The 12,114-nt window shown below is 33.2% G+C and overlaps 2 pseudogenes; both read left to right on the top strand.

Moving 5' to 3' along the window:
• Nucleotides 1-514: 514 nt before the first annotated feature.
• On the top strand, nucleotides 515-7,797 carry LOC108198591 (sister chromatid cohesion protein SCC2-like; annotated as a pseudogene).
• A 40-nt stretch (nucleotides 7,798-7,837) lies between these two features.
• LOC108198590 (receptor-like protein kinase FERONIA) lies at nucleotides 7,838-9,565 on the top strand (annotated as a pseudogene).
• The last annotated feature ends 2,549 nt before the right edge of the window (nucleotides 9,566-12,114 follow it).

Below are 12,114 nucleotides of genomic sequence, written 5' to 3'. Positions count from 1 at the left end.
ACCTTCATTATAACACAAGGACAAGGTTGTATGAAACCAGCTCAGCTAACAAGGAATTCAAGTTGATTATGCAAAGATAAAAGCCGTATGAATAAAGAAATCACCATTGTATTCACATCATTGTTAAAGCTCTTAATCTACATCATTATCCTACTCGACAATTAAACCTAGTTTAGTATAAATTAAAAGTGTATTAGAAGCAATTACAATACTTTCAAAAGTCCATTCAAAACTCTGGCAAAACCATGTTGCTGTATTGTATATCAACACACACTTTTCTCCTATAACACATGAATCACATCATAATTGTCTTAGATCACATCATAATTGTCTTAAATTGCTAATTATCTTCGATTATTTCGTAAACAAAACAAAAATTGGAGGTAAATAATTCAAAACTTAACCACCATATCAAGAGTCTGTCTTTCTCTCATAAATAACCAACCCCCACTCCAACTAACTATCCTCCTCCACCTACAAAAATCTCCACCACCACCTTCCTCCACCACACACACATTACTCGAAAACTCGAATACATAAGCTTAAATGACTCGAAGACTGAGTTGTTGTTGGGCAAGACGATGATTTCGGGGAAAGTGTGACGTCCGGAATAATGAGCAACAACAGAAGGGGATTCACAAGTATTATTAAAATATAAAGAGTGAACGAGGTGGGAATTGATTGTTTCAGGTTTTGTAATGAGTGAAAGCCAACGCTTGCACACTAAAGTTAAACGAATCCAACACTTGATAGAAAGTGTTGATCGTCGGAGTAAAATCTCGTAAAAAGTGATCTCTTCGGGTAGACAAGTCGCCATCTTTAGCTATGAAAAAAAAGGGGAGGAAGAGAATGTGTAGGCAACACGAGGGGAATTGTGGTGGATTTATAGGACTCCTAATCAAATCCAAATTCAATTGGGTTTTTAGATATCTGAATTTTACATTCAATTGGGTTTTTAGATATCTGAATTCAAATCAAATTTAATTTGGATTTATCCAATCAAATGGTAACTGCTCTATTGATTCAGTTGGTTCATTGTAGTGCCAACCTTCCTGATGCTTTACGGGAGTCTGATAGCACTTCATTCCTTCTTGAGCCTTCAATTGATGCCTCTTACCCTAGCAAGTGACATGAGGCTGTCACAGATGCATGTTGTCTTTTCTGGACTCGAGTTCTTCAGAGATTTACTAGTACAAAAAATCATGATGCTGCAGAGCTGAGAAACATGATTGATAATCTTGTAGCTGATTTGTTGATGACACTGAATTTGCCTGAGTATCCAGCTTCGGCTCTTATTCTGGAGGTATCAGCCACCTGGTTGACTTGCCTGTAAATGCATATTATTTTTAGTTTACTAAGATGTAGTTGCTTGCAGGTGCTTTGCTACTTCAGAATGCTGGTTTAAAATCCAAGGATATTGCTGCTCGTTCGATGACAATTGAACTCCTTGGTACAGTTGCTGCCGGGTTGAAACAGGATGCTGTTCTATGTAGGAGGGAAAATTTTTGGACTGTGAAAGAGTTTATGAATGATGATACGAGTCAGAGCTATCCGAAAGATGCATGTTCTGTTTGCTTGGGTGCAAAGACTGGGAAGTCTTTAGTTGTACGCCAAGGCTGTCGGAGATTATTTCATGCAGAGTGCATGGGATTAAGAGAAGATGAAATATCTGTCGGCAGCTGCTGTCAGTTTTGTGCTTGCAGGGACCAACTTCTTGCATTACAATCGTACTGTAAATCAGAGTGCAAGAATGATGGCAAAAGAGAAGTACTAAAGCTTTCGAATCCCCTAGCAAAGATGGAGATTGTTCAGCAGATGCTTTTGAATTATCTCCAGGATGCTGGTGCTTCAGTTGATATGCATCTGATATGCATCTCATTACCCGCTGGTGTGCATTTTTAGTGGACCTTACTATTTTGCCAGGATATTCTCATGCCAAGACCTGTTTTTTTGCACATTAATAAATTAGTGTTTTAGTAAAACAAAACACCTCCAGGATTTTGAGCCCGGTTGGCTATTTTTGCTGAACATGCTGATTATTAATGTGCAGGTTTTTTCTTTGCTCGTGGTACAAAGACGACCTGACTTGCCAACAAAAGTTACTCTTCTTTCTTGCTCGACTGAAATCAAGAGCACTTGTGCGAGACTGCAAGACTGTTTCTTCTGTATTGAAAAGAAATTCAGTAACACAGATGACTTTAGCCATGGGCCAAAACAATTCTTTCTCCAGAGGGTATGATAAAATCCTTCAAATGCTTCTGGTCAGTTTATTTTCTGTTGCATCTTGATTACCAATACATAATGTTCCTGCTAATATGTACTGCTTACTTGATTTCAGGCAAGTTTAAGGGAGAACTCTCCTGTGATTCGTGCCAAGGCATTAAGAGCAGTAAGTAGAGTGTGCCCAACTTTCTAGTCCCTTCAAGCATTACAAGACCAGTTGTTATAGTATTAATTACTATTTTTTGCAAGAAATTTGATGTACTTGGCATCATGTTTCCCTTGTTTCATGAGAGCAGGTTAGTGTTATTGTTGAAGCTGATATCCAGAAGTTTTGCGTGATAACTGATAAGCATGTCCAGTCGGCAGTTGAAGACAGGTTCTGTGATTCATCTATATCTGTTAGAGAAGTATCTCTTGAACTTGTTGGTCGCTATATTACCTCACATCCTGATTTTGGTGTAAAGGTATTGATTTGGATTGTACATCCTCATATACTGGGTTCCGCTATATAATAATTTTGTCTTCACTCTCTGCTTGTGTTTTTTAGTATTTCGAGAAGGTTGCTGAGAGAATAAAAGATACTGGAGTGAGCGTGCTGAAACGAGCCATCAAATTTACAAGGGATATGTGCACTGCAGATCCAAATTTCTCAGAATTTACTAATGCTTGCATTATAATTATATCCCGTATTTGTGATGAAGAATCCAGTATTCAGTTAGTTCTGCACCAAATTATTTTATTATGTATCATGTTGTCCATACTCTACTCTCGCAACTTCTGCTCCTTTAAAGGAGTTTTCTCATGTCAGGCTTATCTGTTTTAGTGATGGGTAATACTAGAAACATTTCCATGCAGCGGATACGGGTCTTTTTAACCCTAACTTCAGCACATTGTACTCATATCATCATGATATCATGTGTAGGACTCATCATAAGACCATCAATACCCTTTATTAATAAGCCAAACCACTTTTCGGTGGAACATCGGTACTAAAAGTACCAAAATTTGGTCACTTTCATATTGATTAGGATTTTATAGTCATTGTTATATTATTATTAAAAGACTTTTATATTGAATAGAATTTTATTATTAAAGACCTCAATATTCATTAGTACAGTGAAAGACTTTTGTATTGATTAGAATTTTATTATTAAAAACTTCAATATTGACTAGGACAATGTAATATAAATTTTTTATTTAATAACAACAATCATTATAGAATTATGAAAAGATTTTTATATTGTTAGGATTTTATACTTATTATTATACATTTTTAGGATTTTATAATTATTATTATACAATTATGAAAAGACTTCTATATTGATTCAGATTTTATTAATAAAAATTTCAATATTGGTTAAGATGATTATATTATTATCAAAAGACTTCTATGGTGTTTAGGATTTTGTAATATAACATTATCATATTCGCACAGTTAAATCGCTAACAATTTAACTTATGAAACAGTTCTATAAAATTCATATCAAAAATTGGCTATCATCATATTAATTTTTATTTAACAATTATTACTATTATCAAAAAATTTCTATATTTGACGGGATTTTGTATTATAACAATTATCTTACTAATAAATATATGTTACCAACAAAATTATTTATTTTAATTTTTTAAAACTCAAATAATTTAATATACATAACAACTCTATAAATCTTTTATCATGCTTCAGAGTTCAAATAAATAAAGTGTTCATATTGATATTAATATAATATCCTATTAATAGAATAATAATGTCAACGAAATTATTCGTTTTAATTTTTAAAACTCATACAATTTAATTTACGAAATAAATTTATAAAACTTCTATCGTATTTCAGAATTAAAATAAACAAGATTCAAAATTGATACCAAAGTACCAAAAAATTTGGTCATAGATTTTTTAATAAAAATAATTATTATCATTCAATGTTTTTCAGAAGATTGCGATAAAGATGAATAAGGCGGTGGTAACACTGACTTGACAAATGGAAACTTAAAAAATGAAGTCATTATCCATATTGCAACATATAATAAAAGAATCGAAACTCTGGACATACGTCAAATATTCGTTTTAATTTTTAAAACTCATACATTTTAATTTACGAAACAAATCTATAAAAAATCTATCATATATCAGAATTAAAATAAACAAGTATCATTCAGTGTTTTTTAGAAGATTGCGATAAAGACGAATAAGGCGGTGGTAACACTGACTTGACAAATGGAAATTTAAAAAAAATAAATCATTGTCCATATGCCACATATAATAAAAAAGAACCGAAACTCTGGACATACGTCAAATATTTGTTTTAATTTTTAAAACTCATACAATTTAATTTACGAAACAAATCTATAAAATTTCAATAATATTTCAGAACTAAAATAAATAAGTTTCGATATTGATACCAAAGTACCAAAAAACTTAAAATTGAAACGAGTAGATTATTTTTAAATAATTTTGGACTCCAATACTCTTATTTTGTGGACTCATTGAACAGTGACCCATATTGTTATGAAATAAATTTACAGTATAATCAAATTTTAATATATAAAAAATCTTATATTAAATAACAATAATTTAAATATCATTTAAAAACAATAATTTAAATAGATATAATAAAATATGATAATGTAATTAAAAAAGACATAATTCTTCTAATAAAATAATAAATTTTAAAATTTTATTTAAACTCGTGCTTGGCACGGGCTATCAACTAGTACTTTTTATATGGAATCAACTCTTTTTTGGCCAATTTGGTCAGAATTGCAAATTTATATGTGATTTACAGTCAAAATCAAACCATATAGCCAGAAGTATCTACTTTTACTACCATATGTATGGTCTGTGATAAGATCACATAGATCACATAAAAGTCACAAGGTGTTAGGGTGCTGGAGTTTCGTATATTATGGCTTTAAAGAGGTCAATTGGAATATTTTACATTTCATTGAGGTTTATGAGTTCAAAACTGAATATCATTGTGCCAGGAGTACAAGATGCCTGACGTAGGGTCATAAAGGCATTCTGGCCTTGAACTAATGAGAACTACTTATATTTTCCCTTCTGTTCAGTGTTATTTTTTTAAAGATCTTGTCTGAATTTTTTGGTCCACAGGATCTTGTATGTAAGACGTTTTATGAATTTTGGTTTGACGATTCTTCAAGCTCACAGACTCGGTCTTTTGGAGATGGTAGTTGTGTACCAATAGAAGTAGCTAAGAAAACCGAGCAGATTGTCGAGATGCAGCGGAGGATGAAAGACAATCAACTGCTTGTCACCGTCGTTAAGTGTAACTTGGCCCTTGACTTTTTCACCGTCATTAACTGCTTCCTTATGTTCTTCTGTTGCATGCCTTTTGTACTGTGGATCCTGCACTATGTGCACCGTCTTCAGATCCTTCACAGTTCGTTGTCACTCTAGAGCCGTACTTGAAGAGTCAGGTTATATCGAAATTTTATTTTCTCAAGTTTAAATGGATTTGTTGTAGTTGGTAGGTAAGAAATGTTACTTATGGGCTACGGCTATAAATAAATGAATTGAATACATTTGGAAGTTTTTTGAATACATAAATATTGGATATCTGAGTTTTTCAAAATTTTGAATATTTAGACAGAACTTTTGTGGGCTGGATATTAAACTTCATATCATATGCCTTCTTTCTGGAGTGAACAATATTAGTGCACTATAAAAGTAAGCTGTGAAATAATATTGTTATATACCTTATAGTAACCTATAACTTCACCTTTTGTGTCTATGCTCGCCAAATTAATATATCGGGGAAGAGGAGGCTCGCTGTGCCTTATTGCTGATTGCTTTTTTTTTTTTATGCCAAGAATTCGTTAGAAAAGTGCTGTATCACTGCATGTGTTGAAGTGTCGCTTCTTTATATTGTTATTTGATTTGTACAGGTTTGATGTTTATTTTGGTGAGAGAAATCGTTGCAATTCTTAGTATGGAGATAGTTGTCTATTGTATACTTCAATTAAATTTATGTTTATACTTAACTCAGTTTGCTTGTGTTCAGGCTGATAGCCGAGGAGTTGCGCAGCTGCTGGAAAGCATAGTGTTTGCCATTGATTCTGTTTTGCCCTTGGCTCCAAGGATTCCTCAAGCTGTTGTTGAAGAGCTCGAGCAAGATTTGAAACAGATGATTGTCCGACGTTCTTTCTTAACTATTGTCCATGCTTGCATCAAGTAATTACCTTCCTTAGATTTTCTACACTCTATCACTTGCGTATTTGGAGGGATTTTTCGGTTTCTTGCAGCTAGATAAGTTATTAGCAAGATGTGAAAAACATGATCTGTTAAAGAGTTTTCTCTTTGCATCACTTATCGTAAATCATCTTGTAATCTGGTGTTTAACTTCTCTAACTCTTTCCCTATTCGTAAGGTGCCTCTGCACGGTGAGTAGAGTAGCAGGAAAAGGTGCAAGAGTTGTCGGATATCTTATTCATGTTTTTTTCAAGCGATTGGATGCACTAGGATTCGACAATAAACAGGTTGGTGCTTTCTTAATAAATTTCGAATATATTACTAATTTTTTTACTTATTTTCTCAAGAGCATTGACCCCCCTCATTTCTTTTAGATGTGCAACAAAGGTGAATTAGTATTATGTGATTCGTATGTTATCAAGACGTATTACCGAGAAATGATATGCAGATACTTAGGTGCTTATCCGAGATACAACTAAACACATATTATTGTTAGAATAAGTTTTGGCCTTGAATTGTATCTGTGTCTTCTTGCTGTGATTTCCTTTTTACCCTTCTTATAATAAGTACTTCCCTTTTTCCAGCTTTTGACCTGGACATTTATACATGTTCTAACATATATCTGTTTTTCCTTTTACCCTCCTTATTTCAGCAAGCGGGCCGCTCACTTTTCTGTCTGGGGTTGTTAATTCGTTATGGTAACTCTTTGCGAAGTAGCAAGAGAAACTTAGATGTTAAAAATAGTGTCACCTTATTCAACAAGTATCTTACCGCTGAAGACTTTGTTTTTAAGATCAGATCGTTGCAAGTGAGCCTCTATTCTCCCCTCATTGAAGTCCTGATGTAGTTATTACCTTTGATCATGTGCTTTTTGACCTTTTCAGGCATTAGGTTATGTTTTAGTTTCCAGGCCTGAATTCATGTTGGAGAAGGATATAGGAAAAATTTTGGAGGCAACATTGTCTTCCAGTACAGTTCATCGTCTTAATTAAGGTAAGTTTATTTTCCTAGCATCTGTACAGGCTTTACGAAAAGAAACACCGCACACACATTATTAATGTTATAAGGGTTAGGGAAGGCATGACATTCAGAATCTACTTCTCCAGATGCAATCCTTGCAGAATCTGTATGAATATCTTCTTGATGCGGAAAGTCGAATGGGGACAGATAATTCCGACAACAATGAGGTTGCTTATTCTGTAGAGGGTGGTCAAAGTGTGCCCGTTGCTGCCGGTGCAGGTGATACTAACATATGTGGGGGGATTGTCCAGCTGTATTGGGAAAGCATCTTAGGTAGATGTTTGGATGAGGTTGAATTAGTACGGAGGTCTGCTCTTAAGGTGAATCTCCTTTACCAATCTTAAGCAAATTCTAGAAACAATTATATATGCGATTTTTTCCAACATGAATCTCATGTTGATAATGCACGTTGTTTCTGTTGAGCTTTAGTCTGTTCTGGAAGTTCATTGTCTAACATTCATATCCCAGTGCTATAATAGTTCTATCTAAATCTATGACATAGTTGTATCCCTTTTCGATTAAGCATTGACCTGTCTGCAAGCGAAAATTCTGAAGTTCAAAGCCTGGTTCTACCATTGTTCAAACAGTCAAATGTTTATCACTGTCCTAATACAAAAAAGAAAAAAAAAGAAGAAGCAGGCTTCATTGCTCTAAGAACCTTGTTAAATAAGTTAAATAACTTTCCCACAGAGTGGATGGACAGATAATGTAAGTACAATCCTTCATCTCTAAAGTGTTCCGTTCCCAAAATGATATCCAAAATGCAATTAAATTGCTAGGTCGAGATTCTCAAGAAACCAGCTAAATAAGTTTTTGTTGGTGCCAACCAATATGGTAGCAAGTATAAGCCAGATTTGTTGCTCACCTTGCAACCCTACAAGAAGCTGGGACCTCTATATCATAATACAATTTTGAATGGGTTGGAGATTTTCAAGCTTAGCGGTGGTAGCCTTGCTGCACCAAATCTTGAACTTGTGGCACCGCCTCCTTCAGAAACAAAAAAATCTGGAGGCATCCAGATGAGTGGCGCCTCTCACTCTCCACTCATGGTCTCTTGTATGGGAGGTTCATTTGGCGGTATAATCTTGTTCTTGTTGATTGTCGGTTTTTTATTATATATCCGAAAAAGACAAAAAACTCTGGACTGTGACAACAAATTAACTCCCACAAACATATCATCGTTGCCGTCTGTTAGGAGCAAGAAATTTTCTTCAGAAGAAATAAAATTAGCTACTAGCAACTTTGATGACAATTTTGTTATTGGGAGAGGAGGATTCGGTAACGTGTACAAAGGGTATTTGGAGAACGGTACATGCCCTGTAGCAATCAAGAGGTTGAATCCATCATCACGACAAGGATCTCACGAGTTTCAAACAGAGATTAAAATGCTATCAATTTTGCGACACCTTCATCTTTTACCCCTGATCGGATACTGTAATGATGGTGGAGAAATGATTCTGGTGCACGATTATATGGCTCACGGAACTCTCAGTAGTCATCTTTACAGGGGAAAATCCCCCGTTGTCGTGGAAGCAAAGGCTACAATTTGCATTGGTGCGGCAAGAGGATTGCATCATCTCCATACAGGTACAGAACGTGTGATAATCCATCGTGACGTGAAGTCAACTAATATTTTGTTGGACGAGGAAATGGTTGCCAAGGTTTCAGATTTTGGTTTGTCCAAAATGGGATACAGTGACCCAACAGTTGCACATAATAGTTAAGGGTAGTTTCGGATACTTGGATCCCGAATATTACCGACGGAAGCAAATAACTTGCAAATCAGACGTTTACTCATTTCGAGTAGTGTTGTTTGAAGTGTTGTGTGCTAGGCCAGTGATTATGGCAGAGTTACCGGTGGAGCAAGCGAATTTAGCTGAATGGGCTCGAATTTGTTATACGAAAGGCAACTTCAAGTTTAATGGATGAGATTGCAGTAGAGAGTTTGAACAAGTTTGGTGAGATAGCATATAGTTTTCTAAGAGACCAAGGGATTGTCGGATTGATAGGCCTAGCATGAGTGATGTTGTTTGGAGCCTTGAATTTGCATTGCAGCTTCAAGAATCTTATGAAAAGTTGGAGCAGAAGGTAGAGCCCATCCAGTATGCGTGATCAAACTGTCCATCTCCTAAGTGAAGCCAAGGACTACATCGCAAAGATCTGCCATAACCTCAACAACTGTGGTTACTAGTACTAGAAGTGGTGTCTGGATTCGGAAGCGTTCTCTGAAATTCTCAACCTGATTGCACGATAAGATTGAGATAACTTAACACATAAATATGGGATCCGGCTGAGTCTCAAATTAAAATTTATTAGCATTTTTATGATTGATTCATCTTATATATGTGTCAAGTACATGTTTGGCAGGCAAATGTTGACGGGAACATACAAAATCCGAACGTGCGGTAGGCCTGCAAAGTCATTCAGTACTTTATATGTTTGTTCAAGTAGAAATAAGATGGTTGAGTTACAATCCAATATTTTTGTGAGCCCGATCCATGATCAAGAAGAACGGTTCAATATTAAGATGACACCAAAAACTATGTTTATTGATATTTTTAGTTAGTATAGTTGTTGTGTGTTGTTTCGTTTAAAATTTTGTCCATTAATTAAATAATAAAATGTGAAATACTAAGAATATTGTCATCTCAAATTTGTGCAAAAATATTTTATAGTTACCAATTCAAATCATAAAAGTATTTACTAATCTACTGTATTACGATCGTTTAATTTGACTAAAAACTTGAAAAATACTTTATTCGTCCAAAATTGTCTATTTTGTTTAATTTATTGTAATAAAATTGACCAATTATTTTCTTTAATAAAATTGACCAATTTCGACACTAGTATATAATTGAAAATAACAATATAACATAAAGAACTCTCAATATTTGAAAATTTTACAATATCCGTTTAATGAAGGACAACTATTTTACTTGTGGCATGTCAACTGATCGCGATATGATATATTTTTGCACCATAGTTCCGGCTGGATCGAATAATACAGAAATCATTTGCATAGATCTTGAAAAGGAATCCTGTACAACTTGTACTGTGCCGCGAAGCTTACATTCTGGAAGGAGGTTACCTTTATGATGTGAAATGATAAGCCGTCACTACTCACTGTCGTAAAGGAGAGAAATATTCGGGTGTTGGAGGATTACAAGAAACAAAAACGGAGCACCGATAACATTATAATTTCATTATCACATTTCAAAAAATGTTAAGATATGAAGGCATTCAAAGTTCGAACTTATGTTATAATATAAAGAAGAAAGGAGTCTTGATATATACTAATAAGAGCATATGATTTGAATATGAAGTTGTGTCTAATACCTGGTTCGAGAAGACATCTTCTGAAGTATTTGACATTTCAATTAAAAGAAAGTTTGATATACTTAAAGGATGATATTCATATAAGAAATGAAACAGAAATGAACTACATACGCCAGCTTCAATTTGTGCTATTAAATTTTTTTTAGACTTTTGAAGTTAGCATTTGTAGCTTTATCGTAGTAAAGGGTTTAAAATAACAGAATATGATTAAATACGGTGTTGTTTTTAATTTTGTTAAAGTATCTGTTTTAGTTCTGTTCTGAAAATTAGCCAACATGGTATAATTTGTAGTCGTACAAATTTTTGGTTTGGTCATGTTCTTTTTGGTTTAGTACTCTCCTTATACAACTAGAACTCTATAAGTCTACAACTATGCAGGTCTATTACTCTTCTTTCATTAAACAATTTCAAATACTAAAAACGCTCATCATGTATTACAAGACAAAAACTTTATCATTATACTCTTAAATATAATTAGTTGAAAAAAATAAAACTACTATTAATAGCATATATTAATACTAACGGTCTATTACTCTTCTTTCATTAAACAATTTCAAATACTAAAAACACTCATCATGTATTACAAGACAAAAACTTTATCATTATCCTCTTAAATATAATTAGTTGAAAAAAATAAAACTACTATTAATAACATATATTAATACTAAAAAATACTTATAAATAGATGTTCCAATTATACTAAAAATACTATGATAATTTTGAAATTTAACTTATAAATAATAAATTATGAATTATATACTCGCCCATGCAACATGGGTATAATTTGTAGTCATAAATTTTGTTCATGTTTTTTGGTAGAAATCTATCTTAATAGGTACAAGTCTTAAACAATTATAAGACTAAAAATCTATCTCTTATAAGTACAAGTTTTAAAAAAATTACAATACTAAAAATCTATCTCATAATAAATACAAGTTTTAAACCGATCCAAAACACCACACGCATATAACTTTCGAGTCTTCGGCTTGCTTTGTTATTTCATTAAAAAAATTGTAATGACATTAAAATAAAATTATATATATCATTTTGAATATATTTTTTTAACAAAAACCTTGATATAACTCTTTCGAATTCTAACATGTTCTATTTCAATACAAACACGAATAATTACATAATTTTTTTTAACTCTAATCTGCTACACGGCAAATATCTTTCTCATACACATGAAGATATACGAAATATGAAAAATATGATTTAAAATTAATTGAATAATAAATTATCGCATGTTAATAACAAAAAATTAAAATAGATAATAAATTGTAAAAGTTAAATTTTTGTGAGAAAATATAATCCGTTAGTTAATA

Source organism: Daucus carota, chromosome 8 (genome assembly GCF_001625215.2).
Source record: "Daucus carota subsp. sativus chromosome 8, DH1 v3.0, whole genome shotgun sequence".
In the NCBI taxonomy this organism is placed as follows: Eukaryota; Viridiplantae; Streptophyta; class Magnoliopsida; order Apiales; family Apiaceae; genus Daucus; species Daucus carota.
The sequence above is the reverse complement of the archived record's forward strand: the minus strand, read 5'-3'. Positions and strand labels throughout refer to the sequence as shown.